Source organism: Cyanistes caeruleus, chromosome 3, assembly GCF_971803275.1.
Source record: "Cyanistes caeruleus chromosome 3, bCyaCae1.hap1.1, whole genome shotgun sequence".
NCBI lineage: Eukaryota > Metazoa > Chordata > Aves > Passeriformes > Paridae > Cyanistes > Cyanistes caeruleus.
The window spans coordinates 83,541,107-83,565,512 of NC_141703.1; the positions used below are offsets into that span (position 1 = coordinate 83,541,107).

At 36.5% G+C, this 24,406-nt stretch overlaps 1 protein-coding gene across 1 annotated transcript in view; it reads left to right on the plus strand.

Annotated features, from left to right (window-relative positions):
• Positions 1–24,406, plus strand: part of TENM4 (teneurin transmembrane protein 4) — a 1,355,518-nt gene that overhangs the window by 183,603 nt on the left and 1,147,509 nt on the right. The gene's annotated exons all lie outside the window — the stretch shown is intronic.

Genomic DNA, 24,406 nt, shown 5'->3' on the forward strand with positions numbered 1-24,406 from the left:
GGTGTCAAAAACCTGAAAGAACACTTCAATATTTGCAGTTTTTATATAATTTTACGTACATACAGAGTTTCACTTTGCAGAGAAGTGCTGAGACACAGACTATTCCTACAAAGACTTTGCTCAAATCTATCATTTCAAGAAATTTAACTACTTTAAATAAGATACATACTTTGTTACTTGAGCACTTCTTGGAATAAAACATCAAAATCCAACATGTTTAAGGCTTTGTTGCATTCCTCACAAATGGAGAAATACATCATAACAAATATAATTTTTAATAAAAAAATAAAGATCTCGTATCAAATTAGTATTTTTTAAATGACCTCACATTGACTTGATAGTTTTTTTCTATTGAATTCTATACGGAATTCCAGTTTCTACTTCTATAGACAAATTACTTAAAATTTGGTTTTATTAGTATTTTAGTATTCTTTGTTTTTTTGGGTTTTTTTTACAAATGCATACATGTCTTAACTGTACACATTTATAATTCAATAAAAATAATTTAATAGCTAAGGACCAGGATAAGGTCCTTGAAAAATTAAAAATACCAAATAGTGTCTTTTTAGGATTTCACTTCCTAGACTGTTTTTCAGAAGGATATGTTTTGTCTCCTTTGCATAAAAGGAGGCTTTTGGCCAGACCCTAAATACATGAAAGAAATAGAATACAAGACTGGCTTTCAAGGACCATGTGTATGCTTAGGAAATCCACTATCATTTGGAATAACCTTTAGATCTTTCCTGGGTTCCTGAGAATACTGAAAAGTTTCAAAAACAGATGAAAGAAATTCAGAGGGTCCCTGCTACTACTACAATATTTAGAGGTAAATATATCCTGACAAATCAGAAATGTTTACAGATCTTAAAGTGCTGCTGGGAAGCAAATCCTTAGGAGAAGGTTGTGTTACAGACACTTTGAACCCAGGACCCAGACCCTGTTGTTTGTAACTACTGAAGGGGGGTTTCCCCAAGCTGCACTTGGACACTTCCCAGCAAGTCAAGGTGCAGGAGTCTCTGTGAAATCCTGCTGTGGACAAAACCTTACAAAAAACCAAGCAGACCACCTACAATAATCAGCTTGTGGGGAGCTACAGAATCCAGCATCCCAAGAGAGGTGAGGCTGCCACAGCTCCGTGTCCCCAGGTTCAGCCAGCAGCGAGGCGGAGTTTGATCTCTGTTTAAAAACTCATTAACTTCTACATCTCTTCTTCATCTCTACTTAACAAAGTAGTTGCACCTCAAGGAAGTAAAAAACAAAGAACTATTATTAGCTTAGCTTGTTGAAAAAGAAAAAAAAAAATTAGTCCTTTCATACATCCTTTCTTGAGAGTTTGTCCTTTATTATTATCATTATTGCCTCACATGAGACAAGTTTGTGGCACTTTAATTATTATCCTGCTCATTAAAAGACAAATAAAAACTTACTTCATATTTCAGCATAATTTTCAGCTCTTGCCCATGGTAAAATGTAATGATGTTTCCATAAATTTTAATGTGTAACCCATTTCTTTGACTGGAAATAAACCACAAGCATGTATGGTGACAAGTGCTGCATGCTGCTGTTGCTGGGACCTAAATTTCATAAAGAAGAATAACATTGATTTTTAAATATTTCTTTTAAAATAATGAAACATATGTATAAGTATTAGACACACACACACATCAAATTTAAAAATAAAATCAGAAAAAGATGTCTCTGCCTTGGAACTGTGTGACTTTTTAGAGCTTTGGAAGGTGCATTCAGATTATATGCTTGGTGTGTTAAGAGAAAGAAGCAGCTCTAAGTATTGAAGTTGCCCTCTGTTCTCCCACATGGGCTCACATTCATTAACTGTGATAGAAGGAAATTTAAAAATTGTGCCAGTTCTACAGAGTACTGTACAATACTACAGAGTAGTATTCAGCTCTTCTGGTAACAAAAGCACAGGAAAGATTTTTCTGTAACTCTGCAAGAAAGACCTGATATACAAAGAGATTACTTACTTCTGCATTGACATGGTAACAAGAAAATTAATTTCATCTGTAATTTCTTTTTTGCTTGCTAATTGTAAGGTAAGTAAACCAGAATATCAAAGAAATTTAGCCAAAATATTTGTTTTCATGCTGCGAAAGCAAAATAAATAGCTGCACCATTAAAGCAGCAAAGCAGTAAGCAGCAAGACCCTGGCAAGATAAGCGTTACTTTTCAGTGAAACATGCTGACTTTAACAGAGCAAATCTCCTACTTCCCCCTGGGGAAATGGGGAAGAAAAGTAAAGGTGATCAGAGGGTTGATAGATGAGGATATGTTTCATGTCCCCCAGAAGGACATTCTGCCTCTGCTAAACTTCTCCTATCTCCTTGTTCTCTTTGTTCCCAGTCTGTAGCTTTTTTTTTTTCTTCTCTTCATTCTGAAAGATTTCTGGGGACAGCTCTATGTGATACATGAAGAACTATTTTGTGCTGTGTTTTGTGTTGTGATTTTCTTTCAGCCTCTACAAATGTAGGCCTGTTTTCTCTAAAAAATACTCCTTGATTTATTAAAGGAAAAAAAAAAAATCATTTCCCAAAGTTTAAATGATTAACAAAAGGGAAAAGTGGCCTACAGAAATTGTCTGTCATCATTCCAGATCACACCTGATAACAGGGGTGAAAACTACCACCTGCCATCCCCCAGCATGCTTAAAAATACATTGCTCCCTTGGGGCCTCTGAACAGTTGTGAATACAAAAATTAATTAGCTTTTTGAACTCAATTTCTTAGATTGAAGTTTTGGATGAGATGTTTTGATGAGTGAAGGGTACCTATATATTTGTGTACAGGAGATAATTTCCCTCACTGTGGTTGTTGTGGGCATCTCATCATTGCATCAGGTTGCTGCAATGCACCTCCTTTTGCAAATACAGACTGGATTTAATTTATTAACCAGCTTAATTTTTGACAAGCCTAAAGAGTCTAGAGTTGCAGAGAGCTGGGAAGATATGTTCTTTCCTTCTTTTAAGCTAGTGTCAATAAGTAAACCCTTCATAAAAATGAAATTTTTCCTTTAGTGGAGCAAGAGGTTTTATTTCATTTCACATCAAATCTGAGTCAAAATTGCTATAATGATGTGATAAAAACTTGTAATGAATGTAAGTGAAATTCCTGTTTTCCCACAGTTTTTCTTGTAAAATAACCTTCTGAGCAAATATCCAAGACTTGACTTAACAGCAAGATAGGCAGTAGCAGACTTTGTTCACCACTCCAATTAATTAAAAAGATTAATCTGAAGTTGGTCTTTCTGGTTCCAACAACTTTCCAGCCCCAAACAAGGAAATTGAAATTACTGTCAACTCTTCATAAAGTCATTACTGCCTGGAAATCAATATTAGTTGTACAAGATACCTGTGCATCCTATATTTCAGCAAAATATAACAGAAATTTCTCTATGGATTTCCTGATATCCAGAGTATTCTTTGTGCTTTTCAAACATAAAACTCGCAAAAAAACACTGTCCTTGACCAAAAAAATATTATTTGAAATCTTATACCTGATAGTATCAAATAACTTTAGATGCAAAAGACAGAAATAAACAACATGGGCTTTCTTTTTTTCCACCAGAGATTCTCCTTAGAAAATTAAATTCCTGTATTTTTAGTTATTTGCAGTTTTATGGAACAGAGAATTATTTCAGTGAAAAAGTGTTTTAGCTCAAAGGGGAGTAGTGTATGATTTTCAGGAAAAAATAATACTCCACAGGGAAAAAAAAAAAAAAAGGGAGCTGCTGAAATTTAGATATCACCAAGTCCATATTTGTATATTTGTTATCAGATTATTAAATCTATCTCAAGTCATTCTGAATTTTCATACTTTCAAGGAAAGTACAAGCTGTCCAGTCCAGAATGTCACATAAAGTAGTGTCAAATGTAGGTTCAAGACTTTTACAATGTGTTGAGGTTTAGAAGATATATTAAAACATATGGACATAGAATATATATTTAGAACATATATTATTAACATATATATTAACATATATTACTTGTGTCTTATTCAAGTGTCTTATTACAAGTGTCTTATTCAATAAGCTACAAAAAAAAATAAGTCATGGTAATTTCATTAGTTAGATTGGATTTTGGTTGGTTGGTTTGGTTAATGATCTATCTATCACAGTCTGTTGGAATTAATATATTAACTCTTTTTAATTAATGATTTATTAAAAATACTAGTTCATTCCCACCAAATAACCATTTTTCTGACTTCTAAGAAGAAGATAATATTGTACTGGAAAAGCAGGATATTGTAGTTCCAGACAATGTATCTTCACAAATCACAAGTAAGACATTCTGCCACTAAATAACATTCTAGACTTGTTATCAAAGAATCATTTACCACAGAAAAAGAAAAAGTGGGGAAATTAGAGATTTATTCTGGGGTTTTAGTGTAAAGAAAATGTTCTGCAAATGTAGTGCCAATGCAAATACCTCCCACATATTTTTTTTTCATTTAGATTATAATGAGGCTGTATATTTTCATATTCAGGAGATTTAAATTATCCACAGCTAAAAACAGAACAAGCAAAAAATCCAAAACCAAAATCAGCTCACAGCCAGCTAACTAGTTTTAAAACCTAGTCCTCTACTTCCAGGAAGTTTCTTATAAAGCCTATGAACATAAGTGAGATCAATCACATCAGATTTTTTTCAGGGTTCAATGACTCTGGGAGGTTTATAGCACGACGTTTCTACGAAGGATCAAGTTTTTAAATCCCTGGTAAAAGAACATTCCCCTTGCATATATTAGCTGAAATTTGGGTTTTAAATACTCTGAGCAACAGCACAATAGTCATCTGGATACAAACTCGAGATTTGTATTCATTAAACCAGATTTTGAATTCCAAAAGCAGCAAGAAAAATCAGTGATTTTTAGACACTTGAAACATCACCACACCTGACCTTGTTGGGCACTGATCAATGTGTGTTGCTTACCAGATACAAACTTGATGTTTCTGAAAACAACACATGATCTTAAGTCATGAGGATCTACTGAAACACAATGAGTGTGTTTGGCCAGCATTCAAACCCCGTGCCTGGTTTTGCGAGGGAAAAGCTGCATGCAGTTCATCAGCATTCCTTTCTGCTTTCCAAATCTATCTGATTCCTGTTTCACTCTCTGGCTTATTTAGTTTTTAATTTGTTTTCCACAGACGCTGTTTTGAGATGCATATGTATTTCACTGGAGTGCCACTGAGTTACAATTGTTCTAACACACAGAAAAGAAAAATAAATGTACCCATTATTCCAGCGTTATTTTTCTGTCCCAGTGTGATTTGTATTTCTACAAACTGAGTGCCTGAAATATGTATCCAGTGGGTGATTTGGAACTGAGGATGGAATTTCTAGATGGCACAGTTAAAATATCTGAATTATTCACTCATTTATATGAATTCTGCATGCCATGACTGCACTCCTTCCCTTGGTTCCCAGAGATACCGCTCTGGGAAGAAGATGCTGTTTTCAGGATCTGGTTGTATCAACAGTGCTGAAGCTGAGGAAGGGCTGGGCACACGCAATATATTGTGACCTGGTTGAAGCTGACAGACTTTTTTCAGGTCTTTTCTCAGGGGTTTAGTTTTCCCTTCATCTAAGCCACCAAGACACTTTAAAGGTATATTGATCATCTGAGATTGTAAAGATATGAAAAGCAAAGGCAAATATAATCCAGATGCTATTTTTGCATGCTTTATTTTATTTTAAGAAAATAGTGAATAATGCAGATCATATAAAATGTAGTGACAGCAATGATCAAATGAGCTGCTTGACCAAGCAAAAAGCTGGTGTTTTACACTTTGTGCTGAGCTTGGTGTGATGGGAATGTGGTACCTGATATTTCAGTTTAATGCTACTGTGAAATTTGTATGAGTAGTGTGTCCTACAAACCAAGTCATCACAGCCTCTTCTTTTGTGACATTTCTTTTTTTTTTTTTTCTTAACATTTTCTCTTCCTTTTGTAGGTATATAGACTGCTGAAATTGAGAACATAAGGCTAGAATTTGCCCTTTAGGTTCATCTATGTTTAAGTAAGGATTATCTAAAGAGATTTTTCAGCTGCATGGTGATAAATACTGCTCACAATTTGCATTCACAAAGATTACATTTATTCAGCTCTGTTTGCTTATAATGCAGAATGGGTTAGCTTTAAAAATCTGGCAATGCCCTGAAAGAGCTCTGGTAACATTGGAAAAGTACTGAAATAAAATAACACAGAAGGGAAGCCTTTGAATTATTAAAAATTCAATGTATACATTTTTGAGCCAGAGAGAAAGCTGGTTTTTAACATGATACTTGCAAATCCTCGAAGTCACAGCGGACGCACAAATTACATGTGTATTTCTCAGCTCTTTGTGCTTTAAACCTGGCTACAATAGCTATGCATGACTGACGGTTTTCATGCAGTGTGAGTTAGGACTAGCTTTTGAAATTCCAGTTGATTTCAATATTACAGAGTATTTGCAATACTTAAGCATTTGTACTGCTTTAGTAGTTGAAAGGTTTAGAAGTGAGCATCAGCTAAAACTGTAAAAGGTTTTGCTTTAAAAGTATCAAAGATCTGGCTAAGAAAACAACACCTTGACCTGCAGGCAAACATGCTGAGCAAGTTCAGTCTGTCTCTAAGTCTTAAATGGTATGGGATGACACCTATAACACTGAAAAACTCCCATCTAGCTGTTTTCTACCTTTAATAATCTAAAGGTATCTGGGGGAGAATATATCAAAGGAGATGCTGAAACCTGACAAAGAATGTGGGGCACTTGAAGTGCTAAAGCATTAGCTTGTGAGGACAAAATAATATTAAAGGGTTGGTTGATGATTTTATCATACACCCAAACAATGTAGGATCTGGAGCAGCTGCAGAGGCCTTTCACTTATCCGTTGCTAGTGCCTCCCCATTAATTTGGATCCCTCCAGCCCTGGAGTTGCAGTGCCTGGTGCCACACTGATGTCTTTGTTTGCAGTGCTGTTTAGGCTGTACTCACACTGCTCACAGACCACTCAGCTCCCCTGTGTGCAGCATTGCAGCACAGACCTGGATCATGGTCAGGGCAATGAGCTGACCTCTGAAGTTGCCCGTGGTAATTGATTTGACAGGGTTGCAAAAAACTACTCATGTTCTGACCTTGTCACATAAGACCATGCTGACATCGTTTTAATGTTGTACGTCACTGTTAATTCATTCATCGGCAAGAATATTTTACTGGTCTGTCACAGCAACCGTGCCAGATGGAGTTTCTTTCATAGAAGTTTAAAAGGCATCCCTTTTCCACAACATTTGTTCACATCACAGATGACCTTTTTATTGTAGCTTTGAGCTTTGGCAGAGGAGGTGACCCTGACAGTTGCAGTTTACTTTGCTCCCTCTCTCTCTCTTTCAACATTTCTCATAATTGAAATGTTTTGCTTTATTAGCAGTGGGGGTGAGTATCTGTCCTCAGCTTTGATCTTCCTTTTTCTAAGTACAGAACTTTTGTAAGGCAGAACAGAGTGGCCAGGGAAATACTATATATAACATTGCAAGTAAAGTCAGAACAAAAATATATTGAAAATATGAAGATAAAATAAACCATAGACCACCATACAGGGCAGGACATGCTTCAAATAATGACAGTCAGCATTGAAAATTTCACTGAATAAAAATGTTGAAATGAAATATTTTGATTCAGATAAAGGTATGATGTAATTTTAGATCAAAATAGTTCTGAAAAAAATTTTAGCAGCTTGTAACTCAAATTTTTAAATAGTTCTCTTAAAGAAAGGTGAAGATAAAAATGTCTAAAAAACCCTAAAAACCCGACCCTCTGAATGATGTAAATTGTCATTTTATAGGGTGAATTCTACTATGTTTCCCCTTATAAAGCAATAGTTTGCTGAAGTCTTTAATAATTTTTTTAAAAGCAATATTTGCAAGAAAAGTTACTACTTTGTGTGAAGAGGGATGACAGGATGGATGGTTCTGTGAGAGCAGTAAATGCAGTAAAGAACAGAAAATTTAAAGCTTTGTATTTACTTCACAAAAACACAAACTAACATGCTGATAAGATGGCAAATAGAAATAAAAGTACAGCAGATTTAATGATTTTATATTCCATTTTAAGAGGTAAACAAGAAAAAACAGCAGACAAGAACAATGCACCCATTACTTGTTGCTAAGTTGTAAATGAGCCACTCTCATGTGTTTCAATTGCCATGGATTTAGAATTTAATTATTTCATTCTGAAATGCTCTGCTTTGAGAAAAGACCACGGTGACTGAAGAAATTTTATTGAATGCATGCAAAGCATTAAAATTCTGAGTCCACTGGGTCTGGGCTCACAAAACTAATAATAGAACCAGCAGATTTCAGTATTACGCTAAACAAACAGAGGTCTAATCTACGAGCAAGTTAAAACAGAAGTGAGATGCAAAAACATAAGGAATGAATTCCACAAAATGGAAGGGATATTATGTGGAGATGCCCCTAAAAGTCAGTTCAGCATCTTCACAGTGGCAGGGCAGAGACATCTGACAGCATATTAGAACATTCCTAGCATATGTGATGCTTTTCAGCGTATGCAATGGGATAGATAAACTGGTTAGGATCAATCAGGAAAGAGCCTGAAGGTTTTTCCTCATATTTCAATTCATTTGTTCAATTCGTATTTTGAAAAAAATATGATGCTTCCCAGTATCTTCAGTTCTAGAGTTATCACACATCAGACATCAAGGGGTCTGTTTTAGGTGGTTAGATCTGAGGGGCATTTCATATATCTGATATAACCTTTGCCTGTAGGCATTTTGCAAAGGACTCCTTCAAACCCTTCTGCATTTGTAAACCCACTTTTCATTACCCTCCTCCTCTGTCACTCTGCCTAGTTTTGTTTTCACTGACTCTGTGTATGTCTCATTTCCATTCTGCATCTCCAGAGAAGCTGGCTGAGGTCTGAAACAGCATAGTTTGCAGTCCACAAAATAGATTCCCCCTAATTTTTCCAGAAGACAAACCTCACATACAATTCAATGGATGCTAAATATATTGTTGTCAGTATCTCCAAAGCCTTCTCAGACCTTACAAAACAAGGCTTCAGGTGTCACCCTGATTAACACAGATTAAAAAAAATCTGGTTTTGCAAATCCTTTGCAGAATTTTTGTGGAAAGGACTTAATCTTTCTATATATTCTGAGATGTTAACAAGTTTAGTAGTTCCCAGAATGACTTCTTAGCTTGATTTAATTTTTTTGTTGATCTCCATTACCTACTTTTCCATAAAAGAACACAGAATATTTCCTGAATGCATGAATGCATTATCTGATATGATCTAGGTGGATGCTTCATAAGAAATATTCTTATTACGTCCTAACATTTTCAGATGAGAAATTATTGACAAAATACTTTCAAAATCAATGCTAGCACAAACAGTTTGAAAGGTGAAAAGTGAATTGGGATGTGTTAATACCAAATGTACTAGAGAAGACAAGATGTGGTGAAGTAAACTGGAATAATACTGGATAATACCAGAAGTATTAAACACCTTGATGATACTGTTCTCTCATGATGAAATGTGAATGAAATTTCTTTAATACTTAAATCCACAGATACTTAATATTAAATTCAATATAATAAGTTGGGCAAAATCCAGTGTTATAAAAACCTTTGTAGGTAAGCATATGAGACTCATTCCTTGATTATTAAATAAGGTATTTTCAAATTGATGTAATTTAGCTTTTTTATTTTTAGATTTAACACTTGAGAATGAATGAAAATTAACAAACTGCACCAGTTTCTAAGCTAACATCCTGTGATCATCACAAGCTCTTTTCTTGACAGCCTCATCCAAAGATCAGGATAAATGTTAATTCTCTGATTTTCATATTTTAGCAACTTGGCTCTCTTATCAGTTACCATTATATGGACTTTCTTATGAAAATGGACAGAAAATGACAAATTGGAGACAGAGCTTCTTTAATGTCTTGCCTTGAGGCACATGTATGTGCCTTCTGCTATTAAAAAATTTGGTCTGGTTCATTGGTCTGGACAACCAATGAACAAAAGAATGTTGGGTCTGTAAGGACACCTGCAAATTGTGGTTCTATCTTGCCAATCCAATTTCCTTTGGTCTGACATTAGAAGCTGCTTAGTCTCACTGCTTAGTCATGATATCTTTTGTATTCCCATTGACTGGCTCGCTATCTCATTTCCTTAAAATTCCATTTTTTCCCAACATTTCATCCTAATGTACAGCAATGCTTGAGGCCCCTAGTAATGATCCTTAAGCATTAAGCAGCTTTCATAAGCTCAGAGACAGACGCCTCCTCTCTCCACATTTATGTTTCTTGAAAACCCCTTTTTATCCTCAGCTCTGTCAAGCTGGATGGTATAGAATTATAGTTTATGTTTTTTCCAGGCTCCATCTTCTTTTTAATTTCCTTCTTCTTTTTCTTCTCTTCCTGTCCTTTAAAACATGAACCTCAAAAAGAGCCTTGTCAAAGAATAAGTGATTTTGATTGGAATTGATCTTAAAGATCCATCTTAAAGATTCCAACACTCCTACCATGGGCAGGGACATTTTCCAGTAGACCAAAGCCCTTCCAAGTTGTCCTTCATTCCTCATAGACATGAAGAATGAATGTTCTAGCTTCAACTTTTAGAGAGGCATTGAATAAATCGAAACATACATTATTTTTATTAAAATATAGCTAAGAGTTTGCTAAAGAAAAGCAATTTAATGGAGAATAGTGCTCTTTCATTGGCCATATGTATCTGAAAATCCAAATCTATCTAAAATTTTGGAAAGAGGTAGAAGAGCAGAGTGGTATTGCAGGATGGTTATGATAAGGCATTTTGGATCTCTAAATCTCTGTAGAATGTAGGCCAAAAGCCAAAAGAGGGATTGAGCTCTGTTTGGTTGCAGGTTCCTTGTGTCTGCCTTCAGACTGCCCTTCATGCTCTCTGTCCAGCTACTCTGTTTCTTCTCTTCCTCCTTTTGGGCTCCCAGCAAGCCAACACATTATACAAATTTTCAACATACAAAAAGGGGAACTCTCACACCCACCAGAGTCCTTCTGCTGTATAAGAAAGTGCTTCATCTGCATTGTATTCTAATGTCTTAATTTCCATCACTATAACTGGAGTATTTCCTATGAGAAATCACTATACCAAGAAGTCAATGATGCATGACCGGTTTCTAAGGCTATCTTTTTCTGAGAATTTTGAAAAAAAAAAAGAGATTCAGAACATAACCAGCAACTATCCAGAAATAGTTTTGTAATAACTGTTAGTAAATGGCATTAGTTTTAAGAAAAATGTAGAATGCCCACTTTCAGAGTGCAGGGAACAAACCTGAATCTCACAGCAGTGAGAGAAAAAGCAAGCTTCTCATTGTTACTTATTTTTATTTTAGCCTTCACCAAAGTTGACAGTATCTCTGTGAATTTCATAAGCAGACCTCTGCAAGCTGTTCAGAATTGCAAATATACACGGTGAGCTTTCCAAAGCAATAACATCCTAATCCAGTGATTAGTCTTGCTGTTATCACAGTGTAGGCTGTAAAATAAAGTTTTTTATATAAATAAATATATAAATAAACGCCTAGGGCCCCTCCCAACTTGCTCATATTTCTCAATTGTTTATTGTGCAGAACCTAATATCACCAGGTCTTTTCTGTAAAGAATTAATATTTCTGCTAGAAGGTATGAACTCTCTCCTTGCTTGCCTTATGTCAGAATTGCCTTACTTCACAGTGCAGGGCAGTACCCAAATCTCAGTCTCCTGAGTCTAAGAAATTATGGTCATCACCACTAACCAACCTGTTAGACCTCTGTATGCCTGAAAAGAGTGTGATGAGTGGATAATACATACTACAGCTGTATAGCTTGTGGCCAGATGTAAGCCAGATGAGCTGCAGATATGCACATTTGGGCTCCTGTGCATCTTTTTCTTTTAAAGACATCAGAGTCACAGAACCAAGGCACTAACTCATGATGTATGACTTCCATGACAGGCTGGAACACACCTGTGACCCTCAAAGACAGGTGTCAAACCTGCAGCTGTCTGGTGCTCTTCTGGAAGAAAAGCCAAAACATGCTCAACTATGATTATCAAAATGAGCTAGCCTGAAATTTAAGGAATCCTGCCTTATTGTACAAAAAAATTATTAAGCTCCTTCTCACCCCGTATGTATTTGTACCCACTGTCAATGAATAATGAGTGTGTTTAGGATGTCATATATGTCATAATGAATGTCAATAATGAACTGTCAAGGATGACTGTATAGTATTTTCAGAAATGCAGACCCACATTATGACATACTAATGGGAAATCTTGATTGTGTGTTCTAAGGGCTGAGAATGAAGATAGCACCCTCCAATCATAGCGTTCCTAGATATGAACAAAGCAGGAAATACGTCTATAGTGAAAGAGCAGAGGACTGAAGTAATTTACATGAGAAGAGTATACCATTTTTCTCTTCATAAAAATAGTTCACTATCTAAAAAAAGGCAAAGCCATAATAAATTAAAAAAAAAAACATCTTATGCAAATGGAATGCCAGTGTTTTCAGTAGGGTGATAAATAACCAAATACATTTTCTGTTTATTAAATGTTCTGCATGTTGCCCTCTTTTAGCATTTTAAAATAAGTGTCTGAGGTTTTGTGTGATTAGGTAAGGAAAGCAAAATGAAATAACATTGTCCTTGTATATTGGATTCATTATTTGTTTGTGGAATTATAATAAATAATAAATAATAATGGAAGATACATCTTTACTGTAAATCAGATCAAGATAAGCTTACAGTTAGGACTATCCATCTGATATACCACAGAGGAAGCTTCCTCCTGCCTTTACTGGTTTGAGCCTCTTGCTCTGAGCTAAGTGTTTTCAAGGATTCCAAGTGTAGACCTACATTAACATGAGCCCCACCCAGACACCCAGGAGCCCCATTTCAGCTCAGCCCTGGGAGCTGAGCTCTGCCATAGATGTTCCTGTCTTCAGCCCTGGCTTGTTTGCTTTACATGAGGCATGACTTGCCACTTCCCATTTGTGTTGGGCTGAGGGTTGGGCTGTTGGTGGAACCTGCCCCTCAGCAGCTCTGCAGATCATTGTGCACAGATATGCTGGGAAGGTGTCCCTGGTGGTCAGGCTGTCACCCTTTCATGTCCTGGACAGCTCACACCTTGTCCTTCTTTGTTGAGGGACTCCAGTCTTGAAGTCTTGGACTACAATAAGGACTTTCCTGTTGAAATTAGTATTACTGCATATTTAGAAGTAACAGATGAAGGAAAAGTTTGCAAGCTTTCAGAATCATTCTGAGCTCTATCAGACTTGGAAACTAGTTTTTTTTTTTATCCTATTGCTTCTGCATGAGTAATGGTGTTATGATGCACAATCATTTATTAGAAAATAATCACAGAATCAGTATGTAGGTCTTGCTTCTGAGAGCCCTAAACTCCTAAGATTTGTAGCAGTGAACACAAAGAAACAGAGACAGTTGTTACTGAAAACTTAAATGTAGCTGAAAACAGACCTAAAAGAATTTCTCACTTGAATTCAGAAAGGTATAATAAAGTATAAACTTGTTTACAGTATTCATTTACTTGACTTACACAGTTCATTTGTGGGTTTGAGAATGCTTAGGTACATCATTAATCAAGCTGCTATTCCTTCATAGTGAGACATTTTATGATTTTTAAGTACTTGTCTTTTTTTTTTTTCTTTTTTTTTTTTTAATGTGGTGAGTTTCGTCTCCTTCCAGATATTCCTGATTGCTGGTGGAACTTCAGGGTATCTTCTTGACAATGAGAGGTGTAATGGGGGGCTGTCTTTTTCTGTGAGGAAAAGACTTATGAGAGTGTCCTGAAATCTTTTTCCTCTTCAGTCCAGCAACTCTAAAAACTGACAGCTCCAGCTAAACCTCATAGTTTCTTCAGGGAAGAAATGATGGTGCAAGAAATATCAGATGCAAGAGAGGCATCAGAGTTTGTCTGCTAGCTGGAGACCACTTGTACAATTTGCTTTGGCTAGCAATTAAAGTTGTTGAATCTGGCCTGGTGTCATGCTGTGGCTGATGTGGACATACAAATACCATGACAGAGAGCTTGTGACCAAAAAGTCTTATCATTTTAGTGTGAGAGCTTCACTGTATCACACATTAAAGCACCAATAGTCAGCATGAAGGGGCATGTAGGTCACTACTCTGCTAGAGGTGCAGTGAGACATTACACAGGGAGAATTTGCCAGCCTGGACACTGTCTTCTTCAATACCCAGCATCAGAGTTGTGTGATTATGGATGAGAATCCCTAATCCCTATTGTACATGAAGTAGTCTAATTATTTTTTCAACCTAATTATGTTGTTTCTCTCCAAGGAGTTTGTTTGCCTCTTTGGTTACTATGATAAATGACTACACTGTCTACTATCAACCCATATATACCAGGAAGCACAAAATCATTGAATGATTTGGTTGGAAAAGACAATGAAAAGTCATCTGTCTCAAGCTCATTTTTAACTACTTCCATTGGATCAGGTTGCTCAAAGCACCTTGGAACACTTCCAGGGATGAGGCAGCCACAACATCTCTGGACAACCTGTGCCAGTGTCTTGGCTATCTTGCCATAAAAAAAAAATCTGCATTATGTCCAGTCTAAATTTACGTGCTTAGAGTTAAAACTATTGTCCCTCGTCTAGTCATTGTGGGTTTTACTAACAAGTTTGTCCTCGTCTGTCTTGTAGCCTGGTTTAGTTGCAGGAAGGAGTTCTAAGGTCTCCCCTGTCTAAGGGGAGGTCTTCTACGGATCAAACAACCCCAGCTCTCCCAGCCTGTCTTAGTAGGAGAGATTTCATCCCTAATCTGTGAAAAGGGAAAGAGAAGAGACAAATGAGACAAAACTCATCTTGTGGCAAGGTCAGTTAAGTGGCTTGTCCAATATTAAACCTCAATAAGTTCAATTCAAGTGCTCCCATTTCCCTCTTTGTGAAGAAAATTACACTGTCACTTTGTCTGGTTTTCTTTTGCATCACACTATTCTGAATTTCTTGTCTTGAGTCATTCTGGGAAATTGATTTACTTATTTATTAACCAAGTTGGTTAGTTTGTTGGGGTTTTTTTTAGTTTTGTTTAGAATTTATCTTAAAACCTCTGATTCTCCTGTCCAGGAGGTTTTAATAGCATATAGATATCGTTTTTGTGGCACCTGTATGAAGGGAACATTCTCTTTAAATATAGGTCATGAGCCACTTTCCATATGAAGGGAGGAATCCAGTATTTATTGTATCATTGCTTGAAAGTAGAGACTGATGTAATACTTTGATTGGAGTATTCAAAAAGACTGCTCTCCCCACAGATTGAGAGTTCTGTTAATTTTGTTTAAAGAAAATTATTTTTAAAATGAAAGAAAATCTCTAGATTTGTTTGTTTGGTTTTTTTTAATACATACTTCAAGTGTAGAACCTCATGAGGAGTAAGTAAACTGTTATCTGAACAATGACAAAACCAGCCCACCCCCAATGCCTAAGCAAACCCTAATTTTTGTATTGAAATTAATTCTTTCCTTTACTATGTAAGCAGCTATAGCTATTTCATCAAAAAATTACATTTCCTGATTTTCTTTTTGACTTCAAATATTCCAACCAAGAAATTTTCATTTTGGCATACTGTTCAATAAGATGCATTCTGATAATTCTAGAGGTCCAGAAGGGAAAATTTCCACAAGTTTTGCTGTGGTTTGATTCTGGATTTCCCCTCTTCTAAAGAAAGAGTACCTGGTTTTAATCAAGAGTCAAAGTTTGAGTAAGAAACTGGCTTACACAATCTTACAGCAGAGGAATTAAATGTTGAAATTCATGACAAGGAGGGAATTTTGAAATGGGATACTTTTTATTTCATGACTCTGGATCTCCTGGGGTGAAGGTATGGAAAAAAATGGAAGCTCTGAAGTGTTCCAACAGCTCCTCCAGTGGGACTCACAGAGTGTAAGACATCAGGGAAAATCAGCCATGCTCTCTAAATGTAGACTAGGTGTCCTCATCTTCCTTGCATACACAGGTGCTTTACAAGCAGTAACTCATACAGTATTTTTCTACGACATATATGTACTAAGTGCCATAATCTCCATCTAAAGTGACTTTTCCCCATTATAAGAAAAAATCATAACTCTTGAAAAAAATAATAATTTATGAAGCAAATGTGACTTTTTAGCTATCATTTATTTCTTTATTTTTCTGCAGAATGGAATTGGTTTTGATTTATTCTGTGTACTAATCAGGTATTCAACCTCACTTGTAAGTCAAGCTCAAAAGTCCCGAGGAGTTTCTAGGCTGACTCTGAGCCATCTGCCTTCAGAGACACGCAGTTCTCAAAGTCAGTGCTTCTCTCCTCAATGCTTCTCACTAAGTGATGCCAGGTAACAGAAGCTGAAGCATGCTCTGGCCCGAAGACAGCCTTGTGGCAGAGAGGGAAACTGGTACAAAACTAAGATGTGTCATTTTTTACACACTTTCAGTAAGAGTTTCTGTGCCTGCTTTGAATGTAACATCGTCTTCCAGTGGAATCCTTTGGAGAGAGGTTTTATCAGCATAGGACAATAAAATTAATGCTGATATGCTGTTATTTTGAATTAAGTCTCTTATTCCCAAGATTATGCTAGTCCATCTGGGCATTAGTAGTTCAGTGTACACGACAATATCAGAAGAAGGCTGATTGCATTTCTTCTGCCTACTATTGATCCCTGCCAGAGAGAAAACAAAATCACAGTCTTCTTTATCCCCAAATGTTTCTACTTTATCCCAAACTGACTGGCAAAGTACAAAAGCAAGCATCTCCTTTTGCCCACTAGGGAGTAAACAGCATTTCTCCCTAGATGGTTCAATATTTCTTGTATCTTTGGTAACTGACAATAATACATTTGTGAATTATGATACAATTTTTCACAATATGTGACTAACTGCAAATCATTTGAAGCAAACAGATTATCAATTTTCATTTTACTGGCAATTTGTTTTGTTAGAGGGTTACATTAAGTGCTTCAAGAATTGTCAATTTGTGTGGGGTTCTCCTTTCTTAGTTTAATCATCTCGGTATTGAATAATTTACTTTCACTCACTTTTCTATGAACTACTTCAATATGTTTAAAAGCTGCAGCTTTTACTCCTTGTTCACATTAAGACAATTTAATTACCTGACCTTTCTACTTTCCTTTAAGACAACAGAATTAAGTGTTGCAATTATTTAGGTTTTTCAAACATTTTCACAATTATGTATTGATTCCAATTAATGTTTCTTTCTGCCTAGTTTTGGTTCATAGCAAATTGGCCTCTACGTTAAAGTTTTTTGTTCATTTATCTGAAAAGGCCATTCTATTCTTTAATGATTCTGTGTCTTATTTTTTGTTTATTATTGTTTTTTCCCTTTTTGAATCACCTTCTTTTGAAAAAATTCTCAGAAGAAAACTAATTGTTGATTTCAGTGTATTGGAACTCTTCGGGGGAAAAAACCCTGACAATTTTTTCTTGAAGTTTCTTGGAAATATCAAATCCATTAATTGATTATTAAGCCTCATGCATCTTTCCAAGATCCTTTTTTTCCCCAGTTTTAGTAGTCTCTTAAGTTCCATTCTTCTGTTTATTATTTTGTTTTACACTAGCAACTGGAGACTCCACCAAATCAAAGGCCTCATTGTATTAAGAATTTGAAATGCAGTGCAAACTAAGTCCTTGGACCAATATCTGTGACATTAAAGAACACATCTACTGTGTAATGAACATACCTGATGTTGACTGTCATTAAGGTGGATTGTTCCTCTCTAAGATACTCACATGGCTGTCACTACCCCAAAATATTATCTGAATCTTACTAAAAAATCTTCAGTAATGTGAATATTGAGGAATTTCAACTACAGGCTTTATATATTTAGATGCTTATTCTCATCAAACTGGCATAAAATTATTCAGGCAATCTGCATCAAAAGGGATTTGAACTTCAGCCAGAAATTCAAACTATTGAAATTATCTATAGGATTTCCTGTGTGCTAGTCAAATAATTTTTTTAAAAAATTGTTGGATAAAGATCAGTATACAGATAGAGCTATTTTTTTCCTCACAAATTAAAATTTTTAATCTTACAATATGTAAAAAACACCTCACCAGGAATGGCCGACATTTTATTGAGTGCCAGTGGAAAAGTAATTTGGGATCCTTTTCTCCAATGGATTTTGTTTAAAAAGAACAACTAAACAAATTCAAATTTGGTTTAATTCTGAACAAATAAGCATCTAAAAAGGGTGCCCATTCAAGGGGGAAGGGGGGGCAGGGGTGAGAATCTAGTATTTTCTGGAACTTGAAAGTATGGATGTCTTATCCTTATTTTTATTTCTGAGATCTAACTAAATTCTCAGCCTTTATAGAAAAGACAGCCAGATAATTTAATCCTAATGACAAAAAGTCTCATGGTGAGTGCTAAGGAATATATGAAATCAGGGGGTTTACATATAATCTGGTGGAGAAGAATGTGCGTTTGGAAGAGAAGCATTGAAAAAGTATTTTTTATAAGAGACTGCTGCACCAGCTTCTAAATTGCAATCAAGTTCAACTCCAGCTTAAGATGAGACACTGCTCACCAGCTGAAATGAAAAATTTTAACAGGTGATGTCTTTTCTTAGTCTTGCTGAATCTGACTGGAACATCTTCCCAGGATACCACACATCCCATCAGGGCATGTCAGAGCCTGGGGTAAATGGCAGTGGCATGACAGTAACATTTTAAGGACAGAGAGCGCTGTTGCTGTTGACAAGAATGCTCAGCTTCCTGCAATGATTACACTTGGTCATGCTTGAGGGAGTAGACTGAAAGCTGAATACCTTCTGGTTTAGATTTTAATTGCAAGGACCTGAAGGTTGGGTAACACAGCATAAAATGAGGCTTTGGCATTGGGGTGATGCTGGAGGAACTTTCAAGGAGAGCTTAGCAGGTGCCTCAGGGGACAGGGAATGAAAGACTAGATTGAAGGAAAATAAATTGCATAAAAAAGCTTTAAGGTGAAAACAACTTTTGAATATAGATTGTGGCAGATATACAATTATTACTGCTGTCAATATCGTATTTTGCTTATCTGTGACATAAATTGCAATGGAAATAAATAATTAGTTTGTTTTCATCTAGAAAACAATGCAGATGGTTTGTGGGAAATTATTCCCCTACAAAAGACTATGGAGTAAAGGAACTAAGCTGTAAGGTCAGAAAAAAATTGTCTTCCATGTGAAAACAACAGTACAGGAAATTGCAGGGATAGGAGGTAGTGATCTGTATGTGAGAAATGGATGGTTTAACATTGTGAGGTTGTAAGGTTGATATTGGAAGAAATTTTGACTAGAAGTATATTTTAATGCTGATTTTGGTACTATACCTACTGATACAGAAAAAGAAGTACTCATTGCTATGGAAAATTAGCATGAGACCACACCTTGGTTATGTCATTGCATTTAAAACAGAGAAATAAAATTAAAAATTACTTTAGTTCTTTAATATGCTCTAATACTTACATACAATTGTTACCTGGTGACAATTACCCTCCTTGGAGAGTAAGCAGGACAACAGGCTGTCTGTATGCAATACAGAGATAAAATGTATCTTATGTGGCATTTTTCTTAATGTTGCAGAAACAGAAATCTTGGAACAGTAGCAAAGACCCTTGACACTTAAATTTGAGAGATACTGTTTTTCACTTCCCCTTTGACCAGTTATTTTAAATGGAGAAAGATCAGGACTGATGTGAGTGCAAAGGCGTTTTCCTCACAGGTACATTCATCTTCCAAATTATAACTGAGGGAAGGTTGGCTAAGCCTCTATTTAAACGGGCAAGTTTGATCATATTAAATCTAAAGAGATTTTACTACTCATCCTCTTCTGAGGTGCCTTTGAGTGTATGTGGCCTTTTTATAATTACTTGTGGGAGAAGAATTTCTGTGCTACCCATATGAAGCTGAGACACAGAAATACTGTCAGATTTGCCCAAGATCACAACACAGTTGAATATGAGGGAAAATAATTAAACCAGCATGTCTTTCCATGTTTTTCTCTAAATACTGAGCCTCTTTTATATAGTGTGAACATTTTTAAGGGCTGTTGTAACACTAATAAGAGTCTTTGAAAATATCTCCTCTCAGTGTCTTTTATTTTATCCTCTCAAGGTTGTTGTTAAAGAACTTCTTTACTGTATTAAAAAAAAAAAAAAAAAAAAAAAAAAAAAAAAAAAAAAAAAAAAAAAGAAAAAGCTTGCTGCATCCAAAAACAGTAGGGGTGGACTATTTGACAAATGAATCCTGTCCATATGGTGATCAGAGAAATTATCTTAAATGCAGAGACAAGAATGAACTTGTCAAACAAGGCATTTATACAAAAACATCTGAATCAGTCAGCTGTAAAATGATTGTAAAAGAAAGCAGCTTAACATTCTGTTAGGCAAATGTCTTATTGACCACAGCCACAGCTGCTGTGTTATTTCTGACGTTCAGGAAGGCTGGAGTCACTGGAGCTTTCCTCAGTGTTAGAAGCATGCTGATGCTCTGATTCTTCCAAGCCTTATCTATATGTATATTGAAGGACTGTGTCCTTGCTTACATAAGGTGAAGGAGTTTTATAAGAGCTCTCTCCCTGGCAGATCTCCAGGCTGAAGCACCTGCAGCAAATAAAGCAGATGTCCCAAATACTTACCAGTGCATTGAATTGTTTTAATGTCCCTGGGTAAGTTTTTGGCTCAAGTCTGACTGATTTTAGAATAGTCTGCAAGTTAACTCCTCAGGTTCAATGTGCAAGGCTTTTACCAGGCAATTCTGAAAGCAGATCAGAGGACTGAGACATAATCAAGCAAGTAATTTGAATCTTCTGCCTTATCTAACAGAGCCTTGATTCCCTTCAAAAGAAGTGAATATCTGTTAAGGTAATCTAAATTGTTAGTTCTTGGAAGATGATTCCTAAACAGGGAAAGTGGAGAACCATGAAGAAAAATCCAAACCAAAACCAAATGGAAAGCAAGCAAACAAACAAACAAAATACTAAAATAACAAAAAAGGGGATAAAAAAAATAGAATGAAATAGCAGAGATATTTGTGTGTTAATGAAATTTCTCTCTGAAAGGAGGTAAACCTCTCCCACAGTGAGCAAGCCACAGTTTGAATGAAACAGAAAAGGGTAGCAAAACATTTAGCTGAGGAAATATAAAACAATTTTAATTCCTTAACAAGATATAGAAGCACCATCTCACAATTGCTGACCATTTCTAATGTGAGTTTGCCAGCTCTGTGCAGCCAGCATAAACTCTTCAGTTTGCTGTTGTTTCATGGGACATTTGCTATTTTGAGGAATGGCAAAACTTATTGCAACAAGTTGTGGTCAAAATGTAACTAAATTGTTGGTGTAGGGGCACACAAGTAGTTTTACTAAAAGTCCTAAGAATGTGACCATCAGGTCTCTCTGTGAAGTCTCAGAAAAATGGATATTTTTAATAAGAGTGAAATACGCTATCCAACGCTGCTAGAACAGGGCGTCCAGCTGTGGAAATCAGAAGGATATGTTACTGCTGCCTCAAGCTGCTGCCTAGACCAGTTTGCTACTTTTCTATTAGTTGCATTGAGAGACAATGGAACTTTCTTAGGAAGTTTCCATTTATCACTTTTATCTTAAATGCAGACACTGAGATAAGTGTATAAACATATAATAATTCATATATTGAATTCAATAATTCAATAACTCAATCTGTATGAACTTCCACCATGTCCATTTCCACTGGCAAAGGGTGGCAAATTTTTCCAGGACAGAAAGGGAAAAATGTTCCACTGCCTAAAAAGAGGGACAAGGGCTGAAAGCAGTTTATGCTGTTAATTGGTATGGGCCATAATTTGGTTTTCTGTCAAAGAGTCAGCATGCCAGTCATCGGAAATGATGAGCAATCTTAAACTGATTGTAAATTGCATCTGACTGATTAGCAAAGTAGTCAGCTGAAGCTGAGGAAATCAACACTGGGCGTGCAGAGCACTTTCTCCTGCCAACAGGTCATGCAGCTGCAGCAAGTTCAACAAAATGGCAGATCTTTCAGTGCACAAAAGAGCACAAACTTGACAATCCAACCCCATGCAAACACTTCACTGAAGTATCATTGGGTGTTTTGTTTCCCCTGTGACTTGCTCTTGGCCAGTATCCATCCACTCAGAGCCTCTTCAAATGACTGCTTGTGCACTTTATACAGCAATTTGGTTTTATTGGACAATCATTACAGTGCCCAGCTTCTGTGTAAAATTGCTCTGCACTTATTAGGAGAGATGTTGGCACTCAAATTACACTTTTTTTTTTCTCAAGACATTTGCCTGTTTTCTCCCTTGCCCTTTGAGTGAGCATTAATGTGGATGTAAAGCACAGGCTCCTGGGAAATTATTAGAAGAGAGATCCCTGCCAGACTATTGATTTCACTGTGTTGGTTTTGATTTCCTGCACATAGCTGATTAAACATGAATAGACTTGACAAAAGAGTCATATTGATAAGTTAAGTTTAGCATGGGCAGTATACATAGATAAAAATATGTAATGTCTACCTTATATAGAATACATATTTACAGTGCACACTTTTGTGGAGGACCTTCTTAAACGATGTGAACCTTTTATAATTATCACTAAGTTAAAATTCGTGCAAGCTTGGGTTGTAGAGTTGCTGAAGTGTTAGTTGTGTCAGCTGTGTCATGAAAATCTTCCCTCCTCACAAGACTGGAAAAGAAGGGAAATTATTCATCTCTTAGAATCAAATCACTGGAGCCATTTCCTGAATCTCGAATGTTTAGATTTTTTTTCTTTTTTGTGTAGATGTGCAGGCTTTGTTTGATGTTGTTGCAATTATTTAAGTAGGAATTGGCAGACAATAAGCACAAGATAGAAAACATTGGCAGTGATAAAGGGATCTGTAACTGAGCTATTCATGGTACAGAACTGCAAACTCTACACACACTGCTCCTTGTGAAGCATGAACTGTGTACTCACACAAGAGAGCACAGGGCCTGAATCTCCTTCAGGTTGTAAAAAGTGCATTCAGAGGGCATATTCTTATACTTTTTTCAACTCAAAATGCACTCCAAAAAGGTTGACTCCTCTGTTATAACTTGCTAGAAGTGCCAGACTTGGCAAAAGCCAAATGCACATATTGTATGCTTTGAACTGGCAGCAGGTGAAGGGGAGTGTTGAGAGGAGAAAGAACCGTGGAACACTTCCTAAGGGTGTGAGAGGGAAAGAAGACCATGTGAAACACTTCTCCTTACTCTATCTTCAGAGGGAGCTATTTGTTTCCTTCAAAAGGAGAGAAGCCTGAAAGATAACAAAAATGCATTGGCTGATGTCCAGGGTCTCAGATCACTTGCCAGGCTTTGCTTTCATTAGCACAACAAAAGTAGATCAAATAGACTGAATAATGTGATGCCAGCAATTTAATGTATGTGCTTCAGACATTTGAGGTCTTTTACCTTAGATTACCTCTACGCTGCTCTGCAGGCAAAATATCCCCTATAAACATGTAGCCTAAACTGCCCAAAATGTAACAATGTTCCTGAATATCTTCTCTGAGAACAAGAAACCATTCAGCAGATCACACTCAGAAGTACCATGCTGCCTTTTCCTCTTTTTACAAGAAGTGATGACAGGTGTTTGGGTGGTAGGTTTGTTTTGTTTTGTTTTGTTTTGTTTTTTTCATGTTATCATCCCCTTTAGAAGTTGGAACCAATCTTAATTTCTTCTCTTGGGTGACATCAAGAGTTATTTTTGCTCTGTGTCCTACCTGTCCTCTTCTTGCTGCTTCATGAGCAATACAGTGGCACTGTCACCCAATTTCCCTCTTCTGCCAAGCTCCTGGTTGGGTTATTGGACCCGGGCAGGTGTAGCAGGGAGGAGTAATTCATATGTCTGCAGGATATGGCTTGGAGGAAACTCTTAATGATCTGTTACCAATGTTCTGAGAATTATAGCTCATATTCTTCTCCCTTTTCAATAGCACTGCTCTGTCTCAGTCGGAGGAAATTTATGAATGCAGTAGGGGAGCTCAGATTAGTGGAATTGTAGTGTCCTCAGAGCAGAACTGGAAGGTGCACAGAGGCAGAGTTGAGGTCTCCTGCTATAAGCTGTCCCCACGCTTTGCAATTGCTGAGCAAACCTTTGGGAGACTGCACTTGATCTAAAGAATATGATTTTCCCATATTTCCAAGATGCTCTCTTTGACACCCACTGGTCAATGATTAGCTAGTTTGAGCTGTGGAACAAGTTGGCTGTGGTCAGGATGGTTAGGTCTCCTTAGCCATCATCCAAACATTACTCCTTTGATGGCTAACATCCCCCTCCCTATACACAGCCATCTAGCCTTGTCTTTGTGTCCATTCTTGAAGTCTTTGAGCACTGC